The sequence below is a fragment of the Callorhinus ursinus genome, unplaced genomic scaffold (genome assembly GCF_003265705.2).
Source record: "Callorhinus ursinus isolate GAN/ISIS: 27379988/994484 unplaced genomic scaffold, GSC_fseal_2.0 scaffold24, whole genome shotgun sequence".
NCBI classification, from domain to species: Eukaryota; Metazoa; Chordata; class Mammalia; order Carnivora; family Otariidae; genus Callorhinus; species Callorhinus ursinus.
The window spans coordinates 28,472,597-28,499,952 of NW_027397086.1; the positions used below are offsets into that span (position 1 = coordinate 28,472,597).

General features: G+C 41.6%; 1 long non-coding RNA gene across 1 annotated transcript in view; it reads left to right on the forward strand.

Annotated features, from left to right (window-relative positions):
* Positions 1-26,268, forward strand: part of LOC141369939 (uncharacterized) — a 65,016-nt gene extending 38,748 nt beyond the window's left edge. Inside the window, exons 3-4 of the long non-coding RNA XR_012373542.1 lie at positions 25,308-25,432; positions 26,123-26,268. This is a non-coding gene — a long non-coding RNA (uncharacterized lncRNA). The remainder of the gene's footprint in view (positions 1-25,307; positions 25,433-26,122) is intronic.
* The last annotated feature ends 1,088 nt before the right edge of the window (positions 26,269-27,356 follow it).

Sequence of the window (27,356 nt, forward strand, 5' to 3'; positions counted from 1 at the left end):
TCATAGCCATGAGACCACAGATGTGTGTTCTTCTTTCATAGGATGTCTTCAGCCTCACCTACTTTTATCTTTAGGTTTCTATGGCCCTCTCATTGTCCTGATGGGCAGGGATTCAGGGACCTTATGGGAGTCTTAAGCAGTTAAAACATCTCTGAGACCTCCAAAGCAGAGACACACCTTTATCATTGTCCATATCCTTACTTAAGCCAGGGCTGGGTCCTTTAGTAGGACCTGAGGTTCAGTAATGGGAACCATATCCACAGCAGTCCTGGTATACTGTATTCCAACCTTAATGAAGGTGGCAGTGTGGATTATGATAGAAACATCCTCTTGGGAAAAGTTTTTCTTCTCCAAGGCAGGGTCAGGAACTGTAGCCTCCTATTAATTAAATTTAAGGATTCTAATGTAACAGGGGACACTGGTTTTAAACCATAGAATGAGACAAAGCATGGCAGCAGTACATGATGCCTGTGATGATCTTGGAGCATTGACAGTCTTTGATATTAATTTGGCATAGGATCCAGCAGAGCATAAATTCTGTCTCAGCTCAGCCTCTTCTTTTCTTGACATATTTACAAGAGGTATACATTAACAAAGAACAAAGGCAAAGAAAGGCAAATTCACATTTTATTGTTCGCTGGGACTGAGACCCAGTCCAGCACAGAGAACTTTGGCAGGCTGGACTGGAGTTATGTAGAACTCAAGAGCTTTAGCCAAGGGTCAATTTAACATGCTTATTAATAAGGGCAAAAATACACAAAGAAAAAGAGACTCTTCTAGGTGCCAAGTTGGCTTAAACTCCCCAGGCAGTAGCCTCAGGACCATTGCTGTTCAATTTATCCGTTTTTTATTTTACGTTTAATGCCTTTCCTGTCCTGAGTAAAAAATCTTTGCTGACTTCAAGTTCTCAGATATTTTCTCTTACATTTTCCTCTAGGAGTTTTATAGTTTCAGTTTTCTGTTTTGTTCTATGGTCTATTTCAGGTTAATTTTTGTGTCTGATGTGGGGTAAGGATATCTTTTCCCATATAGGTATCCAGTGATTCCTGATTGAAGACTGCCCTTTCCCCATTGACTTACTTACTTTGTCACCTTTATTGAAAATATATGTCTGTGATCTCTCTGATCTGCTCTGTTGATCCATTTATCTATCCTCACACCCATACTACACTGTCTTGATTACTATAGTTTTATAGTAAGTCTTGAAGTCAGGTAGGGTAAGTCCTCCCACTTTTTGCTTCTTTTTCAAAATTGTTTTGGACATTTTCAATCATTTGCAATTCCATATACATTTTAGAATCAGTGTATCAATTTCTACCAAAAAAAGCTGCTGGGGTTTTGATAGGGATAACATTGAATCTATAAATAAATTTAGAGAAAACAGATACTGTAACAAGATTGAGACTTGCAATTTATGAACACATGAATGTGTACCTTTCAATTTGTTTAGTTATTCTCAATTTATCCGTAACATTTTATAGTTTTCAGTGTACAGGTCTTGCACATATGTGTTCAATGTATTCCTAAATGTTTTATTTTTGTATGTTACTGTATTGGTATTGTTTCTTTGATTTCATTTTCTAATTTTTCACTGATAGTCTATAAAAATACAATTGATTTTATATAATTACCCTGTAACCTGTGACTTTGCTAAATTCATCTTTTAGTTCTAGTTTTTTTGCAGATTTCTTAGGATTTTCTGCATACATAATTATGCTTTATCTTACATGATTTTTAAAAAAAATTTTTACATGACTTTTAAAAGCAGTGATACTCAGACCTGTACCTCTGAAACAAATAATACATTATATGTTAAAAAAAAAAAAAAGAAGGTAGTAGGAAGGGAAAAATGAAGGGGAGGAAATCGGAGGGGGAGACAAATCATGAGAGACTATGGACTCTAAGAAACAAACTGAGGGTTCTAGAGGGGAGGGGGGTGGGGGATGTGTTAGCCCGGTGGTGGATATTAAGGAGGGCACGTACTGAATGGAGCACTGGGTGTTATACACTAACAATGAATCATGGAACACTACATCAAAAACTAATGATGTAGTGAATGGTGATTAACATAGCATAATAAAATTAAATCAAAAAAATGCAGTGATACTGCCTGCTTGAAAAAGTGGCCCAATTCTTGTCTTGGGAAGTGACCAATATAATTACTATTTCCTCATCTTTGGGGAAGTCATGAAAGATACTGTGCATCGATAAAGGCATATTGATTATACAGTGAATCAGTAACCAGCCATCCCTGGAAGTCTTAATAGATTTCCCTGATTGAGGAGAATAGGAAAGAGGTTGATGAAGGCCTCTTGGTATTCCTTCTTAAGAAAGAGGTAGATAGGATGGGAAAATAAAGGTCAGAGAAAATTGAGGAGTGAAGGATTTCAAGGGACCGTGGGTTGGGCTAGTCCTCCAATCAGGAAAGGACTGACTTCTTGGAGCAGGTATCTGGGCTGTGGCAGAGTCTGCTAAGATAACCCACTCTTAATGAATCATTTGTGTGGGCAAATGTTATCAATATCTCCAGGGATTCTAATATGCTAAACAGGACACTGCAGAACTTATGGGTACAGGCATGGCTTTCTTCAGGTCATTATTTGGAAGATGACTTGGAAGAAATAAGATTATCTGGGAAGTTAATGACTGCCTAAGATGCATGTCTGAGAATGGAATTTGGATTTGGAGATCGAGGTTTGAGAAACTGAAATTATGAACTCTTAGTTAAGACACTAAGTTAAGTATCTGGAATGTAAGACACTGGAATTTTGAGAAAAACAAGGGCTTTGGAGTTAAATAAACCAGGGTTCAAATCTCAGTTCTGAGGGATGTTCTCCATTTTCCTCCAGACCCACTTTCCACCCTTCTTGACCTTGCTCTGTGTGCTGGGGGTTGACTTGAGATTTGCTCTCCTACCTCCAGTTGGGTTTAGCCAATGGGAGGTGCTGGCAGGTAATCAGAGGTGAGAAGTGAGGTCAGGATATTTATTTTCTGTTGGGTTGCAGTTTGGCCATGGCTGCTCCTGACAGTTGGCCTTTTCCTACAGCTCTCTCTCCAGGTTCGAGCAACCACTAGCTTTTCTTGCCCCTTCATGCCCAAGGATAATAAAAGCTTTCTACTGTTTCTATTAATGGATTACTTTATCGCCCCTTGCGGGTTTTCTATAACTCTGCATACCTTACCATGTTCCCTTCATTAAACTTTCATCAGTCATCTCTTTTGAGGATGTCAGGACCCTGTTAGACCAGCCCACCTGTTTAATAGCTTTGGAACTTTGAGCAAATTATTTCACTACCCGAGTCTCTGTTTTTTTCATCTATAAAGTGGAAATAAAAATATCCCTTGCAAAGATAAGAGAGAATAGATGGGAATGGCTCAGAGTAGCTACCCATTAAGTGGTACTTATCATCATCATTAGTGGTAACTATTATCACATGAGGACGGCAAGATCATGGAGTCCTTGGTGACTATTCAGAAAGAAATTGTAGAGTTGGTTACTAGTAACCCAGAAGCATAAGCCTGGGGGTGGGGGTGGGGGCCGGGAGAATCTCAGGTAATGAAGGGTTAAAACTAAACAAAGGGTTGAAAAGATGTATTAGTACTGTGTAATAGAATAATTTTGATATTTAACGCTAGAAGGGAGATACAGCTTTAGGAATCTCAGACACTTGATGGGAGAATCCTTACACCTAAATATGGTAATGGAGGGGTTCACCTTGTCAAAAGGAAGTAGGTATGGTAGTGCTACATATCACAAGACAAATCCTTGAATGGAGATGCCTTGAGCTATGAGTCAAACCTTGAGAAAGGCAAAAGTATAAAAGAAAAGAAGTTGTTAATGACATGGGGGCATTCTGAAGATCATCCAGCCAGATGGAAAAAATGAGTCCCTGACTCAGATTGCAGGTCTGGTAAGAAAGCAAAGTGTCTTCATGTTGCATCTTGATTGTCCCCAGCTTGCTCCTACACCATCACTTAATCCCCACTGCTACTCTGGCCAGCTGGTCCTCCTCCCTGTCTCAGTCTCTTAGAGGAGCTCACAACAAATTTTGGTGGAAAGCTATTTAGTTCACTCATTGCCCTCTTCTTTCCAGGGCACGCATGTCTGTTGGGATGGAGGAGTCAGAGTTGGTTCAAGCAAAACTCCCTATCATGGTGCTTGCAATGTCTCTCCCCACAGACTCTCAGGCTTTGCCATTGAATCTAACTAGTCATGCAAAACCCCTCGTCTTTGGATGTAATTTATGTCCAAGGGACTCTGCACATCCTCTTGCAATTTACTTTCTGTTGAACGCCCCTCCCTATCATTTACTCTCCCATGCCACATGCATCTTTGTGAGTTCTTTGCCCAGGAGGCTTCTCAACATGCCCGAAATTCAAAGAATAAAGCTGGAAGCCAGAAGGTGTCAGATCTAAGCAAATTTCAGATTCCGCCCAGCTTCTAATAAATCCTTATTGCCCCACAATTTTTTACTCCCAGCAGGTAGATAAGGTGATGAGATTGTCTCCTGTACTTAATTGTGATAGAAAGAAGAGGAAGCCTGAGAGAAAGAGAGAGAGCTTCCATTAGCCAGGGGGAGAAAAGAAACCCAGAGAAAAGCTTCAGCTGGTTTGAAATTCTAAAGTGGTAGATGTCTCAGCAGGTTTGGGAAGGTCCCCATGTGGACATTCTGTCTATGAAATTGCATACAATCCTGATGACAAAGAAACTGAGGTGGACTCTAAATAGAAGGAATCCTTTGGTTTCTCAGGGAGCTCTATGTGAGCTCAGCTCTTCCAAGGACATTACTGGAAACCAAAGAATGAATATAAAAATGGTGAAGATGTGTGCAAATGACGTCAGAAAAGCAAAAGCTCAGGATAAATTCTGACTTGTGAACAATGCTCAGGACATCATAAAAGACACAGAATGCTATTTGGAGCAAGTTGAAAAGTGAACAAGGCAAAAGCAAAAGTCTTGGGTAAATGCTTTCAAAGCCATTCCAAAACTCTTGGCCTTCGTTTGCTCTGCCAAGAAGAATGACCTTATGAATGGAAAGGCTAGAAAAATCAGGGGCATAAAAAAGATCACTGAAGTCCAAGCTGGTGAAGAGACTGAGCACAAAGCTTCCAGCCTCCTGCCCAGGAACATTGTATTCTAGGGAACTGCAAGACCTTGCAAATGAGATTACTGGGCCACTTCTTGTTATCTCAGAGGAGCTGTGAAAAATGGGGGATGTGTCAGAAGACTGGAATCAGCTAAGAATAGTCATGATTTTCTAAAAGGGGAAAAAGTGGGTTATGTAAAAGAAACTGTAAACTTAAACGTTTACGGAGACCAGAAAATAATGGAAGAGTCAAGTAGGACGGATAGAGACCCTAGCAAGCTGGAAAAGGCAGGCTCTTTCTCAAAGGCACAGCTGTTACTGAGCTCCGGACCGTTGTAGCCATGTCTAGAATTGCTGGAACTTCAACATTTTTAAGTTAAATTTTTAAATTTTCAAATGGGGTAACAATTTGAATGTTTTAAGAAGTATTGTACAGGCCGAATTAAACAGGTTTGTGGATGGATAGGGCCAACAGGCTACCAGTGTTTGACTTCTGCCCATAGATTTACCATCTTGCAGCTCAGAAGCTAGGACGGTGTATTTTTTTTTTAAAGATTTTATTTATTTATTTGAGAGAGAGAATGAGATAGAGAGAGAGAGCATGAGAGGGGGGAGGGTCAGAGGGAAAAGCAGACTCCCTGCTGAGCAGGGAGCCCGATGCGGGACTCGATCCCGGGACTCCAGGATCATGACCTGAGCCGAAGGCAGTCACTTAACCAACTGAGCCACCCAGGCGCCCTAGGGCAGTGTATTAAATGATCACCTGGTAAGTATTTTAAAGGACTGATGATCCTCAGGATAATTTTGATATTATCTCCATTCAAGGATTTGTCTTGTGGTATGTAGCACTACCATACCTGCTTCCTTTTAACAAGGTGAAACACCTCCATTACCATATTTAGGTATAAGGATCCTCCCATCAAGTCTCTGAGACTACTAAAGCTGTGTCTCCCACACTCTAACCTCTCTCAAGTCCTCAATTCTGTGGTAGACTTGGGTGGTGTGATTTCAGCGAGGCTCTGCCAAGGATAGCTATCTTACCCCTGGGGACTAGACGGAGAAGTCCAAATGGAATGTGAGTACTTCCAGGTGGATTCTTAGCTGAAATGAAAAACGATGCTCAAGGTTGACGGATTAATAAACCAATACTGACCCATAGGGAAATCTCTATTCTCTTGTCTCTGACCAACTACACCTGTAGAACCTAGAAATAAAAAAGAATTAGCTTGTCTCCTCCTGCAGGGTGCAGTGAGAATATCAACTCCTTTGTCTTGGCTCTGCATTTTGTAGCCAAGGGGTCGGCAAACTGACCCAGTTTGTTTAACTGAAATTTTATTGGAACATAGCAATACCCATTCTTCTACACATTATCTCTGGCTGCTTTTGATAGACAGGGACAGAGTTGAGTAATTGCCACAAGAGCCTGTATGGCCTGCAAATTCTAAAATACTTACTACCTGTCCCTTCACTAGATGAGTTTGCCAACTTTCTGATGTAGCTAAACATCATAATGGTAATCTTAGTGACCTTACTGGACTGTTGACTAATATTGGATTTGTCAGTAATGGTCAATAAAAGCCCAAAGTCTGTATCATATGAACTGCTATCAAGCTACATCTTGAATCCTAGATTGAAACAATTGATTTAATGACTCACAGAGCACAGCTTTAAATTTATCCCTGATAAAATTCAGCTTATTGTTTTATAATTTTTTGTACAGTGTCTTATAATGCCTTTGGCTTTATTTCCAATGCATCCCACTTTTAAGATAGGCTGGAATGGGCCCTCCTGGTGAGGTAGGATTCAGAGGCCTGGGTCCGGATGGCAGCTCAGAGTGGCCAGAAGTAGATCTAATTTGGGGGTAAGTTCAGCATAAGTACCCAGGAGAAGAGCTAAGGGTCAAGGTCAAAGAAGCCATGTCCATCATCATTGTGATGGGCAAAGGCAGAGCAAGAGGTCGGGGGTGAGTAAATGCAGAAGCAGAACTAGAAGTGAGCTCAACATGAGAGCAAAGCAAGAGAGTTCTGGATTTTATCTGTTAATGAGGAAAGGGTGTGTCTTCCTGGATGCCTACTTCAGGAGTCATTAGATTTAGATGAGTTCAAGAGGGTCGGCTCCATGATGGGATTAGTATCTTTATGAGAAGAGGGAGAGACCAGAGCTCACTCTTTTTGCCTTGTGAGGACTCAGCAAGTAGGTGGTCATCTGCAAGCTAGGTAGAGGGATCTCAGCAGGAAGATAATCTTTCTGGCCCTTGATCTTGGACTTTCCAGTCTCCAGAAGTGTGAGAAATACATATCTGTTGCTTAAGCCACCCAGTCTGTGGTATTTTGTTATAGCAGTCTGAGCTGGCTAAGACAGATATCATCAATTTTACCCTTTTTTTTAAAAAAATTGTGGCTAAAAACACATCACATAAAACGTGTCACTTAACCATTTTTAAGTGTATAGTTCAGCAGCATTAAGTTCATCTACATTGTTTTGCAACAGATTTTCAGATCTTTTCATCTTTCAAATCTGAAATTCTGTACCCACTAAACAAGAATTCCCCATTTCCCCTCAATTTTACTGTTCAAAACAAATTATGAAAGCAGCTAAAGAGAAACACTACCAGATATTTAAGAAACTGTACTCCAAAAGCAAAATAATAAAGAAAAGTAGATGCAATCTGGTATATTAGTATCCTCTTTTCCACTTACGTCTTCAAAGAGAAAAAAAATATAATTCCTTCTCCAGTTTACCCTTCTTGAGCATTGAGAGCTTCAGGGGCTGGGACCCAGGTTTTTGGCTCTCGGCAAAAGAATCTTCGCAGTAGTGTTCTTCACAGCTTGGACTGGCGTGTGGAAGAAACCTCAAAGGAGGGCAGGCTTCCTGTCTGGTGGCATGCCCCCAAGGCTTATTTTTAATGAACCAATTCCTATTGCTGCTTTCCTTCTTGCTACTGAAGAAATTCCCAGTGGTTTTAGAATTCCTTCTCCCCAGAGTTATTTTTTTTTCCCATACTTCTTCCATACAGCTTGACCAAAGCTCAAAGAGATTATTACCAAATGTATTCCACTTTTTTTTTTTTTGGTATGAAGCATGGTAATTTTCTTTTGCCCTGACCAGAAAGGGCTTTCCAGTGCCTAAACATGACCTGCCATTCTCCAGCTTGCTTGCTTGCTTGCTTGCTTATTTATTTATTTATTTATTTATTTATTTTAAAAAGGTTTTATTTATTTATTTGACTTAGAGAACGAGAGAGCATGAGTTGGGGAGGGCAGGTGGTAGGGGGAGAGGGAGAAGCAGACTCCCCACTGAGCAGGGAGCCCGATGAGGGGCTCAATCCCAGGACCCAGGGATCATGACCTGAGCCAAAGGCAGACGCTTAACCGAATGAGCCACCCAGGCGCCCCTCCAGCTTATTTATTAAGCAATGTCTCCCTCTATGCGATTGTCCTGTACATTTTTTTGTGTGTGTTTTTTTTAATACTGGTTGCTATTTGAAAGTGCCAGGAGTTATTCATCTTGATACAATGCAACTTTAAACAAAATGGAAATATCTTTATATTTTCTGAAAATACATGATTGTTGTACCATAATTCAAAGGTTAGAATAAAAATGAAAGCCCTCTTGTAGTTGCACCCTAAGAGGTCACCCTTTATGTCTCAAAGAAAACAGTAACATTGAAACAAAATTCCACCAGAGCTTTAACGTATCCATTCAGAAGAAGCTGTCTTAATCGTATTAGCGAGCTGCTGTGGTGTGTGACGTGGATGCTGAAGTTGTATGGTTAAGGGCTGGGATTCCAAAATCAGAGAGACCTGGTCTTGACCGCGCTCACTTCCTAGCTATGTAACCCGGAACAACTTACTTTATTTCTCTAAGCCTCCATGTTCTCATCTTCAATGTAGGAATAATAATCATCTTTAAAGTAGGGACACCTGCTCCCAGGCTTGTGACATAGAATATCTGAAGAGCCTGGGATATAGTAGATGCTCAGTAATGGTAGTACCATAAAAGTCATCTATTAGGGTTTTTAAAAAAATTTTTTTAAAGATTTTATTTATTTATTTGACAGAGAGAGAGAGAGCACAAGTAGGCAGAGCAGCAGGCAGAGGGAGAGGGAGAAGCAGACTCCCCATTGAGCAGGGAGCCCGATGCGGGGCTCGATCCCAGGACCCTGGGATCATGACCGGAGCTGAAGGCAGACGCTTAACCATCTGAGCCACCCAGGCGCCCCTAAAAAATATTTTTAATGTGCTAAAATACACACAAAATTTTAACAGCTTAACAATTTTTAAGTGTACAGTTCAGTGGTATTAAGAACATTCACATTTTTGAGTAACCATCCCCACCATCCATTGTATTATTAATAATAATAATATTAATTATTAATATGGTTCTAATGCCCTGTCCTGGGGAAGAATAAAAGTGTGTGAGTTTACTACTCTCCTGTGTGAGACTTTGTCAGAATTAGAGTCCTTCCTCATCTCTCAGAACCTTTTCAAATCTGGTCATATGTTTGTGGCTGGGTTTTAAAAACCCCATCATATGACGTGTTCAAGGTATCGGTCTGATTCTAGTGTTACCTGGTGTTCAAAGCTGTAGAGGTGGGGGCTAAACAGACCTGCACAGCAACTCTAGGGTAAAATTAATTCCCAAACGCCCTTGCTGACACTTCGCAGTGTCTTCCTCAGCAGACGTTTCTGACGGCTGCCGGCCTAGGTTGTGCTAATGGAGGTTTATAAAGGCCTTCACAATTCCTATGGTAACCCAGGAGAAAGGCTGTTGCCATGGGGACTAGTCAAGCCCATATAAACCTTCCATCTCGATCAGACAGATGAGAATGATATGAGAATGAATCTTTTACTAGTTCACCTTCCGAAATCGCTAACAATTATCTCTGTTTTTGGAAAGGGATTCATCATTTCTTGCAGGTGGAAACTCATTCACGTTTTCAGCTTTCAATAAGTATTATTTCAAAGCCTGCCTGATGGTCTTGGTGTCAACCAAAGTCACCCAGAGAATGAAATGGCTGGTGATGGAACCATTTCCAAATTTCTCCAGTGTTACCAGCCACTAAATAACACTTATCACAAACATGTGAACTCCATATTGTTTTAAGAGAATAATAACGTTTCTTTGAAATGGATTAATCCTAAGCATATGTCTATCAATGCACCTTTAAATTGTTTTACAGTTAACTCTAGGAGGGTCTGAGCTCCATGAAGGCAGGGTCTGTGTTTTATTTATCTCCATACGCCCAGCCTCTAGCCCACCACGATATTAGGGATTCAGTAAATGCATCCATTAATCAGCATACACCCTTATGTTGATAAAGGCAGAAATAGCAGGTATTGGTGTTCCGGTGTGTAAGAGGTAGGAGCTACTTCTGAAATATTTATTCTTTTTTTTTTTTTTAAAGACAATTTATTAATGCTTGCTGGCTTCATTCATGCAGTGATAGCTCGGTTCCTGCTTTTCATTCATGGAGCTAGTCTTTAGGTATATAAATCTAAACACGACAAGGTCCCCATCTTCCTGGAGCTCTTGATCTGGAGGCAGAGACAGAGAGACACTTCTGCCAGAGTAAAATAAGATTGGCATTAGAGTAAAAACAAGGATAGCCACCAAAACCATGTTAAATTCTGACTGGGGCTCAGGGAGAGAGATGAAGTTTGAAGTTTCAGCAGGGCCTTGACAGATGAGTAGGAGTTCCACAGGCAGGTGAGGCAGTTGAAAGGGGATTGTGTGGGGGAGAGGAGACGAGGCACATAAGGCCGCAGGAAGGGCATGTATTAGGGAACATAGTGCAATGAGGGCATGGTGAATATTCCCAGGTGGCTGAAATACAAGTTTTCTGAAGGCTAATGCAGGAGGCACACCTGTGGCCAGATTACGATGGGGGTAGAGTAGAGGGAGAAGGTCCACAGAATGCTTTCAGGATGTGAAGGCAGGACCAGCCCCAGAGCTACAGCAGGCGGAGGCCCACCATTCAAAGGGTCAGGCACAGCCAACGGGCGTGGTGGTGGCATGAGGTTGGGCTGATATGCAGAGCCAGATCTCTCCTAGAAGGTATTTAGAGTGATACTGTTTATTCTAAACATGAGAATATTTGAGTCATCTTTTTGTGACTAATACCTAACTTAATTCCACTGCGGTCAGAAAACATACCTTAAATGGTTTCAGTTCTTTGAAATTTGTTAAGGCTCACTTTATGGTCTAGCATATGTCAATTTTAGTAACTACCCCTCGTGTGCTTGAAAAGAACACGCATTTCATCCTCATCTGCGGTGTTCTATATATGTCAATTAGGTTAAATTCGTTAATTGCATTATTTAGGTCTTCTTTGTTCGTACTGATTTTTTCTTGTTTATTCTCTTCATTATTATGAGAAGTATGTTAAAGTTTTTTTTTAACTATGTGCATTTAAGTATTTCCTTTTGTTCTGTGAATTTTTTGCTTTATTTTGAAACTGTTACTGGATGAATACAAGTTTAGAAATTGTTTTATCTTCCTGGTGAATTCAAACTTTTATTATTATCAAAAATATCTCTGTTTCTAGCAATGGTTTTTATCTTAAAATTTACTTTAATGTTTATGTGGCTATATCAACTTTCTTTTGGTTAGTGTTTGTATAGTGTATCTTTTCTATCCCTTTACTTTCAATTTTTTCATGTCCCTATATTTGAGACTCTTATAAGAACTTCAGACTAGGTTTTATATTTTGTTTTTATTCAGCTTGACAATCTTTGCCTTTTAATGGGAGTATTTCATATTTATATTTCTGTGAGTGATATATTTATATGTATTTTAGTATACCTATAATTTAATTTTTTTCTATTTGTTCCACCTGTTTTATATTTGCTTTTTGCTTCTTCATTCCCTTCTTTTGGGTTAATAAAGTTCTTTTATTGTTACTATTCCATTTTCCCTCTCTACTCATTTGTAATTACATTTTTTTTTTTACTATGTCTCTGATGGCTAGCCTAGCAATTAGAACGTGCAAACTGGACTTATTGCAGTCTAATATAAATTAGTGCTTTTATCACTTCACTGACAATGCTAGGGCCTTAAAACTCAAATTTTACTTACCCCCACTCCCTCTATTTTGTGTTAGTCTATACATCTTTTAGACCACACAATATAGTATCATTGTTATACTCAATATTCATCTACATTTACCCACATTTTTACTTTTTTCCATTGTTCTTCATTCTTTTTTATATTTCAGTATTTTGGAGGACCCATTTTCCTTCTGTCTGAGGTATTTCCTTCCCTATCTTTCAGTGCAGGCTTATTTGGGATTAATTCTCTCAGGGTCTTTTTGGCCTAAAAATCTTTTCCCTTTGTCTTCACTTTTTAGAAAAAAAAATTTTTTAATTGATTTTCAAACTTGTGAATATTTTCAGCAATAGTAAAAAGGGATCCCATATACCTTCACCCACATTCCCCAATTGTTAATATTTTACCACATTTACCTCTCTCTCTATTAATATATATTTTTCATTGAACCATTTGAGAGTAAATTGTAGACAGGATCCCTCAATACTCTTTAATATTTCAGCGTATATTTCCTAACAAACAAAGAAAACTCTCCTACATATCCGCAAAACAAACATCAAAATCTATAGACTCCATTAGAAATGTTTTAATTGTCCTAATAATGTCTTTTATAGATCCAGGATACAATCCAGAATCACGCATTGCATTTAGTCATTATGCCACTTTAGTCTGGACGAGTTCTTTACTTTTTCTTACCTTCCATGACATTGATATTCTTGAAGAGTTTTGTCCCATAACTTTGTAGAATGTCTCTCCATTTGGGTTTGTCTAATGTTTCCGAAAGATTGGATTCAGTTTACGTATCCTTGTCAGGAAAACCCTTTCCAGTGCATCGTATCAGGTGGTACATAATGTTCATTTGTCCCATTACTGTTAAGTTTGTCATTTGGTTAAGATAGTGTCTTGCTAGGTTATCTACTCCAAGATAAATGAACTATTTTGTGCTTTGTGAATGAATGAATGAATGAATGAATGAATGAATAAGTATTTTGTATTTACTAATAAGTATTTTGGGGGATGATATATTGGGATGTAAATATCCTGTTCCCCATCAAATTTTTACCCACTAATTTTAGCCTTTGCTGATGACTTTGCCCGAATCAATTATTGTGATGGTTACCAATCACAATTTTCTGATGTTAACATTTATTCTGTATTTATTGGTTGGTATTCTATTTTAAGGTGCAGCCTTAAAGCCTTTTCCTTCTATCCCATTTTAAAAATTCATTTATTTGTTTGTGTCAGAATGGATTTACAGAATTATAATTTCATTTAATGGGTTATAATCTATGACTATCATTACTTATTTTGATGCTCAGATTTTCCCTGATTTGGCCAAGCATGAGTATGGGTGTTTGGGAGACCAGAGAAAGGTGAAAGGAGGGAGTCCTTTCAAGCGACCTTATGTAATTTTGACATATTCTCAAAATTTTTAGAGCACTTTTTTACTTTTTAGAACCACAAGATGTTCCTGGCTCATCTTATACTTTCATTGTCCCAACCCTGGAATCCTCCATCTTTCTAATGGGTTCTGGTTCCTTTTAGAAGATCTGTGCTATGGAGAAAGGGGAACCCTCCTATACTGTTGGTGGGAATGCAAGCTGGTGCAGCCACTCTGGAAAACAGTATGGAGGTTCCTCAAACAGTTGAAAATAGAGCTACCATATGATCCAGCAATTGCACTACTGGGTATTTACCCCAAAGATACAAATGTAGGGATCCGAAGGGGTACCTGCACCCCGATGTTTATAGCAGCAATGTCCACAATAGCCAAACTGTGGAAAGAGCCAAGATGTCCATCGACAGATGAACGGATAAAGAAGAGGTGGTATATATACACAATGGAATATTATGCAGCCATCAAAAGGAATGAGATCTTGCCATTTGCAATGATGTGGATGGAACTGGAGGGTGTTATGCTGCGTGAAATAAGTCAATCAGAGAAAGACATGTATTATATGATCTCACTGATATGAGGAATTCCTAATCTCAGGAAACAAACTGAGGGTTGCTGGAGTGGTTGGGGGTGGGAGGGATGGGGTGGCTGGGTGATAGACACTGGGGAGGGTATGTGCTATGGTGAGCGCTGTGAATTGTGCAAGACTGTTGAATCACAGAGCTGTACTTCTGAAACAAATAATGCAATATATGTTAAGGAAAAAAAGAAAAAGAAGAAGATAGCAGGAGGGGAAGAATGAAGGGGAGGAAATCAGAGGGGGAGATGAACCATGAGAGACGATGGACTCTGAAAAACAAACTGAGGGTTCTAGAGGGGAGGGGGGTGGGGGGATGGGTTGGCCTGGTGATGGGTATTAAAGAGGGCACGTTCTGCATGGAGCACTGGGTGTTATGCACAAACAATGAATCATGGAACACTACATCAAAAACTAATGGTGTAATGTATGGTGATTAACATAACAATAAAAAAATTTTTTAAATATTTAAAAAAAAAAGAAGATCTGTGCTACAAGGTATGATCATTGCTATAGGTGTATCATGGATTCTAGGCCCTCTGGGTAGAAAGAGCTAGGAACTATTACCCATGTACACACTCCATATACCCATGTAAATTATATCTGCCTATATTAAAAAACCATGAGTTCACACTGACACCTCCAATTCCAGCCCAACACCCTTGTCATGTTTGAAACTCCTTTGACAGTGAGAAATCTGAGTCCCATTATCCTCACTTAGTTATTTAAGCCCCCTGTATGTAACCATCAATAGACCATATGGTGTCTTTGTCTGAAATGGAGAAAGATGTCTCTTCTGAGTAAATCCCACCCTGTCCCAGGATGCACAGCTTTCTGAGTCAGAGTCTGGATCTCAGGCCCCACTAACCCCTCAGCCAGTTGCCTTTGTTCAGGGAACAACATTCATAACCTGCAACAGCCCTGTCAATGTCAGTCTGTTCTCCCGGCAATTATTCTATAACTCTTCCTTTAGTATATTAACATTTACGTGTGACACTGACAGAAATGGCACAAATAAAAAGCAATTTGGGTCCAATAAGCCCTTTCATGTTATTTTTGCCCAACTAAAGTCTTGTGTGGCTTCTTCAAAGTTAATCATATTCTTAGGAATAGAAAGCTCAAGGAAATTTGGATGCGTTACTCTGCTCTGCTAAGCCCTGGTGTTACTGCAGCTGGTACATGGCATGCCTTTGGGCTCAGAAAGTTTGAAAAAAATAAAGTTAGCAGAAAAGCTCTGAAGGATAAAAGCCATAACAACATGCAAGGTTGGGAAGATGTGACATACAAGGGGAAAGAGAGAAAGAGCTAGAGATACCTGTCTGAGAATATAGAGAAGGAAGTTGAGAGGGCCCTGACTGGCCTATAAAGAATTTTAAGGAGGGGCGCCTGGCTGGCTTAGTCAGAAGAGCATGTGACGCTTAATCTCAGCGTCATGAGTTCAAGCCCCACATTGGGTATGGAGTCTACTTAAAAATAAATAGATAAATTTAAGAATTTTAAGGAGATTGTGTAATTCCTCAATTTCCTCCTTTTCTCATTTTCTGATAAATGCTCAAAAAGGGAGGAAGAGATTTTTTTTAATGACCAACTTTAATGCCTTTGCCTTCAGGAAAGCTTCCTTAATGTCTACTACTGCATTTCTAAAGCCCCAGCCCCAAAGCACAGTAGAAATTTGGGAGTGAGGTGACGCAAACTTGAGCCAGAGCAGAGACGAAGGAAAGAGTCATCTAGGGTTAGAGAGGGCACGGTGACAACAATAATAATAGCCAAGGCTTACCGGGCACTTACTACGAGCCCAGCAATGTTCTACATGCTTCCCACATGCTCGCTCATTTTAGCTCCCACCTGCAGGATGAGGAAGGCATTATGACTGTCATACAGATGAAGCGATAGACTTGGAGAAGTTGAGTGACTTGCCCACAGTCACGGTCAGATGGCGGTTGAGTGGTCACATGGTCATTCTCCAAGCAGGAGGCGAACCCGGGTAGCTGGATCCTGGGGCTCAGTCAGTGTGCTGTGCTGCCTCTGATGGTGGGAAGGGGGATTGGGACCTCCCAATAGTAACCTTTCCCCTAGAAGCAAAGTTGGCTTTCAGAGGCTGACCAAGCATGGCTATGCATGTTTGGGGGACCAGAGGCAGATAATGGGTGGGTGTTTGCCATGGCAGAAGCAGGGCTACAGACAAGTGGGCACTTTTGAAAAGAAGAATCTCTAAATATCTGTTCAGTATTTCAGTGGGTTCAGGAGAAACTGATTTTCTAGTAATAAAAATGGTGTGCCTCTTCCTTTATGTTAAAAATAAAGGATTTATACGTCTACTTAATATATCATAACACTTTGTTTAGAATTGTTAAGGAATTTTGATTTTTCAGAGTCAGATAGCTTTGGGGGGATGTATATTAAAAGGTATAAATTTTAAATAATAAAACGAATCTCTCCTTCCCAATGAGCAGCCCTATACTATGTACTATTTGAATATGAGCTGGCTAGTCTCAGAGTTGGTGGTATATCCAGGATTTGCACTGTACACTTTTGCATATGCAAAGAACTGAAATACTCACCTTGCATTGGTTCTTGCCAGCTAAGAATATTTTTAAAATTTCTATTCCAAAGTGCTATGTCAGTTTCAGCAAGTCCAATTTATATTTTGGTAGTTATCTATGGGAGCTGTGTGGAAATCTGAGTTAGCAGGCACCATATTCCTATTTATTGCAATAGTGTCTTATCATCCCTTATGTGGCACCCAAGCAGTTAGAGCTAGAGCAGGGTACAACAGGTTGTAAAGAGTCTCAACATTAATCCCTTTCTTACAGACTCATGAAAGTTTGAATTCTTTCCTTAGAAGTGGTAAGTAGGATGGGCGACCTTAGTGGCTATGGTGAGCAGTGAAATGAAACACTTGATGGGAGTTTGACCTTGTTGACGTGTTGGGTCTCTCCTTCACAGTGGCGTGTGAGTCTCTGTCTGTGTGTGGATGCTTTGGAACCAGAAGAAAGTGCCCCAGGGAAATTTCTACATCTAGTTCAGTTTATGAAGTGCAGTGATCACATGATGAATCCAAACAGTTGCGATAAAGAGATGAGCTAGGTAGCTCCACCTTCATGGAGGTTATAATCTGTGTGGTAAATGTGGGTCACAGGCAAAAGCAGGGGAGGGGAAGACTTCCCAAGGAGTTGTTCTAGGAAGACTGCCCTGTATATACAAGTACCCTGTAATTCTTCTTGAGATTAATCTTCATTCAGCTATCATCTACATCATCACCATCAGCCCCAGCCCCATCACCACTACCATCATTAAAAGAGTTGGCCATTTTTGAGACTTCTAATTTGCCAGCTTCTGCTTAAATTTCTATCTGTGATTTCTTTCTTTGGCTTTTTAGTACTTGGGGATTTATCTTTATTTTGAGGCCGGATATGTATTTTTTAAATGCCTGTTTATATAGTACCCAACACATATGTGTTGAAAGTGGAGAGGAATCAGCTAATTCCAGTTCAGTCTGCCATATTGTTGGCAATCTCCCACAGAAATTTATTTATCCATTCAACAAATATATAGTGATCACCTGCTGTAGGTGTTAGGGATAAAACAAACAAAAATCCTGGCTTTCATGAAGCTTACATTCATTCCTGTGGAAATCTACTCAGGACTTACCAGGTGCAGGGGACTATTCTAGGCTTTAAATATTGTAACTAATAGAATCGTCACAATCACCCTGTGAGGGAAGTGCCATTATTATCCCCATTTTATAGATAAGGAAGCTGAGGCATACGAAGGTTAAGTCACTTGCCCAAGGTCACTCTCATAGTGAGCAGAGGAGCTAGGATACAAGCCCTGGAAGCACAGATAACCACGACGCCATATGGCCTTTCGGTATGTGAATCTATGCCTGGAACACGGTGGGCTCTTGATAGTTATTTGTTGAAGGATTAAGTGAAATGAATGAATGATCACACTCTACTATATCATCTGATGTTTGTCTATCCTCTAGAAGATTTTGAGCTCCTGAAGGGTAAGAACAATGTCTTCTTTGACTTGATAGTGCCAAGACAGGGCCTGCAAGGAGAATTGCTCAGGAAAATGTTGAACATTGGAATGAATGAACGGCCAGATGGTTTCTAGAATGACAGTGCTTCTCCACTTTAGCACACAGAAGAGTCACCTGGGAGTCTGGGAAAATGGAGACTACAGGATTGTACCCTCAGGTCTTGGAATCTTCATTTTTAACAAGCCCCACCCTACGATGGTCTGTGTGCCTCTCTCTGGCCATACTCTGTGAGGGTAGTCAGGGAGTAACTGAGAGCCAAAGGGCACCAGGGGTTGCTGGTAGGTCACTGAGGTCTTGACAGTTTGGGAGTTTTGGGAAGCTGTATTTTAGAGAAAACCCTTGAAACTCAGCAAAGAGTGATTCGGTCCCCAGGGAACCTCAGGAACTTGCCTTCCGTACATAGAGTGACTCAACCTGTAGAGTCTCAAGGTCATTGTCTCAGGTTTGATGTTTCACAGATTGTCATAAAGAGCTACAGTCTGCCATCTAACATTGCTAAATAAGGCACCTGCAGGCTTATCTGAACACATCCCAATTCCTGTTATAAGTGATGGTTTGAACAGTGGCATTGGTTTTTGGAAGTCTTAGTATAGGCATTTACATGAAAGCACCTCAGATACCAGAAGTTAAGAAAGTAGAAAGCTATTATATAATAATATGAACACTGAGTAAAGAATCCTTCCTCTTAACTGGTCCCCAGTGTCCTCATCTGCTAAATGAGAAGACTAGAGATGCCCTCTGAAGGTCTTTCCATAATACTGGTAATAATATCTATCATTTATTGCATACCTACTGTGTGCCAAGCAATATTTGAAACTCTACCTTTATTATGTCTGGTAGCTAATTCTCAGAATAATGTGGCAATACAGTCATTATGCTCCCAGAGAGATGTGTTATTTATTTTTCTAATATATATTGACAGCTTGCTGTGTACCAGGCATCAGGCTGGACACTGAGTACTTTGCCAGGCACTGTGGCCTAAGTTGCGCAAAGTCTCAAAGCTAGGAAGTAGTAGGACGGGAATGAACCTCGGGTATATAAAACCGATGTCTTAGCTCTTTCTTCTTCCTCTCACACATTTCTTCTAAGATTCTACGTCTAAAAAGTATGTGTGAAGTCACTGACATTTTTTACCTAATTCCTATACCAGTGATTCCCCCTGGTTGCGCATTTGAATCAGTTAATACTCTACTTCAAACCAGTTAGATAACAATTTCTAGGGGAGGAGGGGAAGGGGGGGGCATCAGTGTTTTGTTTTAATAATTGCCCAGGTGATTTAAATATATTGCCAGAATCGAACACCAAATCCTGTAGATTCTAATTAAAAAAATTATTTCTAATCATGGTAAAATCCATATAACATAAAATTCACCATCTTAACCATTTCTAAGGTATATAGTTTGGTAGCCTTAAGTACAGTCACACTGCTGTGCAGCCAATCCCCAGAGCTCTCTTCATCTTCCCAATAGAAGCTCTGACCCCATTAAACAGTAAGTCCTCATTTCCCCCTCTCCACAGTTCCCAGCAACCACCATTCTATCATTCTATTTTCTGTCTCTATGAATTTGCCTCTTCTAGGTCCCTGATATAAGTGGAATCATGCAGGATTTGTCTTTTTCACTTAGCATAATGTCCTCAAGATTCATCCCTGTTGTAGCTTGTGTCAGATTTTATTTCCTTTTTGAGACTGAATAATACTCCATTGTATGTAGATTCCACATTTTGTTTATCCATTCATTCATCAATGGACACTTTCAACTTTTGGCTATTGTGAATAATACTACTATGACTATAGGTGTACAAATATCTGTTGAAAATCCTGCTTTCAATTCTTTGGAGTACATACCAAGAAATGAAACTGCTGGATCCTATGGTAATTCTATTTTTAATTTTTTGGAGAGCTGCCATGCTGTTTTCCACAGCTGCTGCACCATTTTATGTTCCCACTGGTGCCAAATCCTCACCAACACTTGTTGTTTTCTGGTTTTTGACAGTAACCATCCTAATGGGTATGACATCATAGATTATAAATTTTACATCCAATTATATTTGTGTGTATGACTCAATTTTATCACATAGTTTTAGTTATTTGTCTGTGAATCTTTAAATGATTTCACTTTCATCTTGCGTGATTTTTCTTCCCTCATTTGGAGAATCACTCTTCTCAGAATTACGGGTAGGGGGTTACTGTTGAGAAGGTGTTGGGCAGCTTCTCTGCTTTCGAGTTGCTTATATTTTCTGGCTGGGAGCTTGCTTACAGTCTTGCTGGATTCGTGGCCTGGTTCAGGTTCTACATGCTCCTATCCAGTGGCTTACTAATTTGCTCAAGGCCTTGAAAGATGAAGATTGCCAAATAAACACTGTAGCCAAGTGAAGAGTGAGAAAAAATTCCATGTAGAAAGAATAAGTGAACTGTGGAACTGGGAATGGACATGGTGTTTTAGAAAGACTGGTTTGATCCGAACTAAAGTTCATGTTGGAAAAAGGTGGGAAAGAATGCCACGTCTGTCAAGGCCAGATTTGGGAGGATCTTGGAAGTCAGGTTCAGAACTGTTGGGACAGATTGTAGGGCTGCCCATCAGGGCAGTGTGCGGCAGGCCACCAGCAGAGTTCGCACTAGTGGGGTGGAGAGGAGAGATGGTCTTACAGGTGAGCAGGCACCTAGACAGGAGCATCCTCAAGGACACTACACTGGAAAGGTGAGTCTAAAATTTTATCTTTAAGGGAGAAACTGTAAGCTTTCGAGACAGATTGAATATGGGGACTCTGGGAGGGAGAAGAAGCTTCTTTCAAAACTATGCAATATTCTGGGGATGAAGCAGTTATGTCTTCAAAGGAGATTGTGGTTGTGGGGAAAACAGATCCCCAAGATTGGTATTAGTTAGGCTCATGTCTGATTGCAAGGGACAGAAAAACCCAAAATGGCAGTGACTTAAACCATATAGAAGTTTATATTTCTGTCAGAAATGAGCAGGCCCAGAAATGACCAAAATTCAGGTAACTGACCAGACTTCCCATGGTCATGTCAGCCTCAGTGGTGCCCAGACCCATCTCATCTTCCTGCCTTCTTGTGCCCTGTCCTCCTTTCTTCATTGGCAATCGGGGCTTTATCCTCTGCTGGTTTCCCACCATCAGCCAGGAGTAAATGCCATTGTACATCTGCCATGTGTCTTTGACCTGCCCTTCGCTCGGCTCCTCCTGCTCCAGCCCGGGCCTCAGCTCTCTCTCTTGGACTTTTACCATAACCTCCCCATGGTCCTCCAGTCTCTTGTCTAATCCACCCTTCTCATGGCTGCCAAGTTAGCGTTTCTAGAAGGTGCATCACTCCTCACTCACAGCCCTCTGATGATTTCTCCTATAGCTTCTGGAATAGTTAGAACTCTTTAGCTTGACATTCAAGGTTCTCAGTCAGTTAGCTAAAATCTTACCACCTAAACCACTTGCTTGATTTCATTTTAACACCCGCATTTTAATCTCATCTAATTTTCAAAACACTTTAAGGGAGATGACTTTTAGGTAAATTTCTCCTCAAGAGAATTAATGACTAGGAGAAACCACTTTACCTGAAGTGTTTTCAAGGCCAAACAACAAGCTACCATTTCAAATATAGTTCAGTTTTGTCTTATTCAATCAAGACTCAGGGATCCATGAGTTTTTGGATTCTCTGTTGGACCCGCAAGCCAGAGTCAGAAGTTCGATCTGAGAAGGGTTGGGTTGATCTGACACCCAGAAACAGGCCTGGCTGAGGTGATGATGCTGGGAAGAGATCTAACCTGCCCCCTTTGTCACAGAAGGGGGCGATGGGTGGGCAATGGATAGGGTGTTGTGTTCTTTGGGACCATCCCTCTGGACCTGACTTAAGGTGGGTATAGATTTGAATCTCAACTTGAAAGCCTGCTTTCATGTGATGTTGGCATTTTGCTTGATCTCTCTGGCCTCAGTGGCCTCATCCGTGACATGGAGGTGAATCACAGGATTCCCCACCATCCTCGGGTTGTTGTCAAGATCAAAGATGCTGGAATTGAAATAATTTCTAACTCTATCTAGGCTGTGGGAATTTTAATACCTCCTGCATATTTGTTTTCTGGAGTTGCTGTACGAAAATTCCATAAACTGGATGGCTTAAAACAACAGCAATTTATGTATCATACTTCTGGAGGCTAGAAATCTAAAATCAAGGTGTCTGCACACCTGGATTCTCTCCAGAGGCTTAGGGAGGAGTCTTTCCTTGCCTCTTCCTAGCTTCCGGTGTTTGCAGGCAACCCTTGGCTTACCTTGGCTTATAGATGCATCACTCCAGTTCTGCCTGCCTGGTCATAGGTGTCCTCTCTGCATGTCTATGTCTTGGTTCTCTCTTCTTACAAGGACACCAGTCATTGGGTCAGGGCCCTCCCCCATCCAATAGGACCTCTTCTTAACTAATGACATCTACAAAGATCCAATTTCCAAATAAGGCCCCATTCTAAGGTTGCAGGTGGTCATGAATTTTGGGGAGACGTTATTTAATAGAGTCTACCACCTTAGTAAGACTCTTGTAAGAACTAATTTAGATCCCACAGGCTAAACGCTTAGCACATACTGCTAGAGAAACTGCAGTGAGTGGGTCACACTATTTACTCCACGTCCCCCAACACAATAGCGCACCCTGTGCGTGCTTTGTGAATAGCTCTTGGTGGGGGGGGATTCAGACCTTATGGAGGAAGGAGGTCATGACTAGGGTGTGGTTCAGCCAACACATATTTCCAGTACCCACTACCTTGTGCCAGGCACTGCCCTAGGCTGTGCAGGCTCAGCGGTGACCAAAACAGACAGAGTCACTATCCTCATGGAGCTCTGAGTCTCTAGGGGAGACAGGCACTTAACCAATAAGTTCCGGAGTTTAATGGAACAAGCCAGCACAAGTATGAGATACCTGCAGAGGGGAGGTTCCAGGTGGGAAGGGCAGAGAGGTGGGGAGGAGACATGGTGGAGCCAGGGAAGGCTTCCCTGAGGCGGTGACGCGGAGACCTGCCAGAGGGAAGGAGGCAGGGCTGGCACAGGTGCTAAGGCCGGACCCAAGGGTTCTGGGAAAGCTGGAAAGAAGACCAAAGTAAGGGTTCTGTTTTACTTCCTTTGTTGTAACTCTTAACTTCCTCAAAGGGCACTTTAAAAAGAGCAGAGAAAATGGTTTCAGGAGCTGTTATTTATTTATTTATTTTTATGTTATTTGTTGTTATTCCTTGCCCTCAAAGCTGGGCTGAGTGGAGGAAGCTTAATGTGCAACTTTTTTTTTAATGTTTATTTTTTTCTGTTTTATATTTTAATTCAAATTCAATTAATTAGCATATAATGTATTAACTAGTTTCGGAGGTAGAGTTCAGTGATTCATCAGTCTTCTCTAACACCCAGTGCTCATTACATCATGTGCCCTCCTTAATACCCATCACCCACTTACCCCATCCCCCACCCCCTCCCCTCCAGCAACCCTCAGTTTGTTTCCTGTGATTGAGAGTCTCTTATGATTTGTGCATTAAATGTAAAATGCATTGAATGTAGAAGTGAAGGCTCCAGAATCATCCAGTCCCTTGAGTGGCCTTTGTTTCCACTTGTGAGGCACATCCACTCGCAGAGGTCCCCAGAGGCGTAGGACCTGGCCTTTCCCTTACCTTAGGAGCCCTGCGGGTGTGGCCCAGAGGTAAGGGGGTGGTGGGGTGGAGGGTAGGTTTGTGTTTTGGGGTGCATAAGCAGTAGCCCCACTGCCACGCTTTTCCCTCCCTGCTCACACCCTGCCGGGACTTGGAATTCTCACAGACGTGAGGTCCACGCCCCATTGCTCCTTTTCCTTCTCGGTCGAGGCCGCCTCAGGAGATCCTGGTGTAGACAGGCACCAGAAACGTTATCTGAAACAAATCTCACTTTGTCTCCGTTCTTTTCCTTACCAATTTATGGTCACTGTCTCCTCACTTGTGACATGGGGATGATAATGCTTACTTCCTAACGTTGGTCCTTTGAATTTTCCAGATTTTGCACTTCATAGATGTAGCAACAGGGCTCAGAAAATGAGGTAGTCTGTGCAGAGTTACCCAGCCAGTAGCCACAGGCAGGAATACAGCCCAGGGCTGTCTCCAGATCCAGGGCTTTTTGCAGCAGCAAAGCTTCACTCCGTGTGCCATGGGTTATCCATATGCCAAAATGGCAATCCCCTGGGACCACCAAGGGAGAAACAAAATTCAGAAACCCTGCATTTAGGGCACTGTAATAAAAAAATCTCCCAAACCCTCAGACGTGCTAGTTTTGCTACTTTGTGACATCACTGATGACAGCTTTAATATTTTTCTCTTGTGCATGCCAAGTCATTGATCAGATGCCGAATTCTCTATTGGAGTATTGGCCTGGGAGTGTCGCTTGCTTTGCATATTAAATAACACAGCCGAGTCTGCAGCAAGGTCAGATCTCCACTGCCCTATGTGTCGGGCGGCAGAAGGTCATGTGCCCCTGATAGCCCTGGACTGCCCGATCTCTGTGCAGCCGCGCCGGCCGGCCTAGTGTCAGAACAAACGTGGATATGGTCTCCAGGAGTCTTTGCCATTTCTTAGTCCCATGGCCCCGATTCCAAAATTCATCAGGAATAAGCCGCTTGGCTTCCAGCCCTTGCGTGGACTCCATTCCATTTTATGGGATTTTAGGCCACAATTTTTGTAGTTAGAAAACATGGGTGAGTGAACAGGTATATTCTCTTTTTCGGTTTCTTCACCGTTAATTCCCTTTAAAAAAGGAAAGGATGGGAGAACTTTAAGCATTTTGAAAGAGACAGTTAATCAATACACATTATTCTCCAAACATTCTAGGAAATTCAAGGAAATTATAAAGTGCCTCCTAAAGGCCTCTTCAGATATCTGTATGCCTGCCCTTCAGAAGGAAAGTTTCCTCTTGGCACATAAAAAAGTCAAATTAGGCCCAGAAGAGACGATCCTTGTTGGAGCGTGAATGTCAAAGACACAATCTTCAGCAAAATAGCTTTCTCTCTCAGCATGCTCTGGAGAGAATAACTTTGGTGATTGGTAGTGCCTGCACCAAGCACAGAGAAAGGGTTTGGGGATCATAAGAACAGATACTTGTATGAGATCTGAATGTCTCACTGAGGATTTTCACTTATTCCGTCTTTGGTCGTGACAGTTCACTCCAGGATGCGTGAGGATTTACGAGCTGCACAAGGGACAGCACCCAGCCTCTCACAAGACAGCAGACCAGTGCCTTTATCAAGGCTTAGCCGTGCCTACTTGAAGACGTCTTCCTTAGAGGTGTGGACAAACACCAGTCCATCTCCTCTGCCAACATGAGAGGACCTGGCAAGCCTCTGGGGTCAGGATGTTGTCTCCAGCCCGAGGCCAGGGCCCTTGAAGGACATTTTTCTGGTGACCAGCGGAGAGAGTTCAAGAGAATTAGAGAAAGAGGCGGTCCCTAGGAACTGAAACCCAAAGAGTTTCACAATCTTTAAACAAGTGAAAGTTTACCTTTTCTGTGGGTGAGTCCCATGATACCAGCTCAGGCTGGGCCAGTAGGCCAGAGTCCCCTTTTGGGAGACCCACCCAGGGCCTGAGAAGAGGCTTCCCCTCTCCTGGCCTCCTGGGGGTCAGGAGGGTCACAAGTGTCAGGAGTCAGGAGCCACCTGAGCTCCCTGGAATGGTCACTGTGATCCAGAGTCAATGTCTCCGCTTATCAGCTCTGGAGATTCTACGGTATCCGTTCTCACTGCAGGAACTAACTCGGAGGCCTAAGTCATCTACCTCTGGAGAACACTGCAGGGACATTCGATTCAGTGACGATGAGGTGGGGAGGTATTGTTGTTTAGAGGATGGTTCTATAGGAGAGGAAATGCTTTTCCATTTCCTCCTTAGGTTCTGTGGCTGGACCTGAGAGTCAAACTAACGTAGGCCGCATCAATAAGGGAAAAGCATACACATTTTATTTGATATTTTACACATGCACAGGAGCCTTCCTAAGAAAAATGAAGACCCTAAGAAGTGCTTCGGACCTCTTTTAACGAAGAACGATCAATGTCTGGAAAAGTGACAAGACAAAGGAAAAGGGGTTTAAGCTTCTAGGGCACTGAGCTGTGGGACAGGGATTGGGCGATGTGCAGGGGAGTAACAGAAAGATAAGAATTCTTTTAGTAGGTTTGCTTGGACATATCCATTTTGGTGTCAGCTCCCCTGGTGGTCAGAATGTTCTCTTCCTGGTGCAAGGAGGTCACCTTTCCCACGGGAAATTTTATAACCTGTTTTTGGTTGGAAGGAGGAAGTCAGAGAGCCCCTCCTGCATCTGCTATTTCTCAAGTGCCTTCAGCTCAAGATAGTTAAGATGCCAAAGTGGCCTGTTTTGGGGTGCATGCTCTGAACCCTTTCAGTTCATGTCTCAGTGTTTGTTTTCTATCCATGTAATGCTGGGCAAGTTACTGAACCCCTGTGAGCTTCAGTTTTCTCATCTGTAAAATTGGGTAATATCCCATTTCTTAGATAATATGAAAGATACAACACATGCGCATTGTTTAGCATAAGGTATAGCATGGAGTAGGCCCTCAATAAATGATAGATGGAGTAGGTCTTTAGTGTGCAATAGATTAAAAATATGACAACAAAACAAGAGACGAAGTAGAAGTTTCTTCTTGGTCTCTGGTCATTACTTAGGGCAAGGTCCACCTTCTTGGGCTTATGCCAGTCAGGGAGACCATATTCAATCATGAAGCTCCTTGGTGAAATCAGATCCAAGAGAGCTGGGCTTGGGGAATGTACCTCCAAGTTCAGGGCCCCTTTGTCATCCCAGCGAGGTTCATTTCAGGCCCCATGAGTGCTGGAGGTCCAGGCACTTCGATCCCAGCTGTGTGTGAGTCTGCTGGGATCTTTGCATATTATAGGCACCTCCTTATTCCTCCACACTAGGCAGAACACCTTGGATGGTACATGGTCTTCTCTCAATTCTTCATTATACCATCCACCAAACTGGATTGTGTATGCCCCCCACTGAAAGGCAGCTCTGGTCTCCTGATGGGCTCAAGGATGCATCACACAGCTTCTTAAAGCATCTACAATGCACCAGTGTAATCTAAATGCTGGGCATATGGTGATAAATGGAAAAGACCAGTGACTATCCTTGCAGGGCTTATATTCCAGTGGGGAGACAGAAAATAAACAAGAATATAATATAATATAATATAATATAATATAA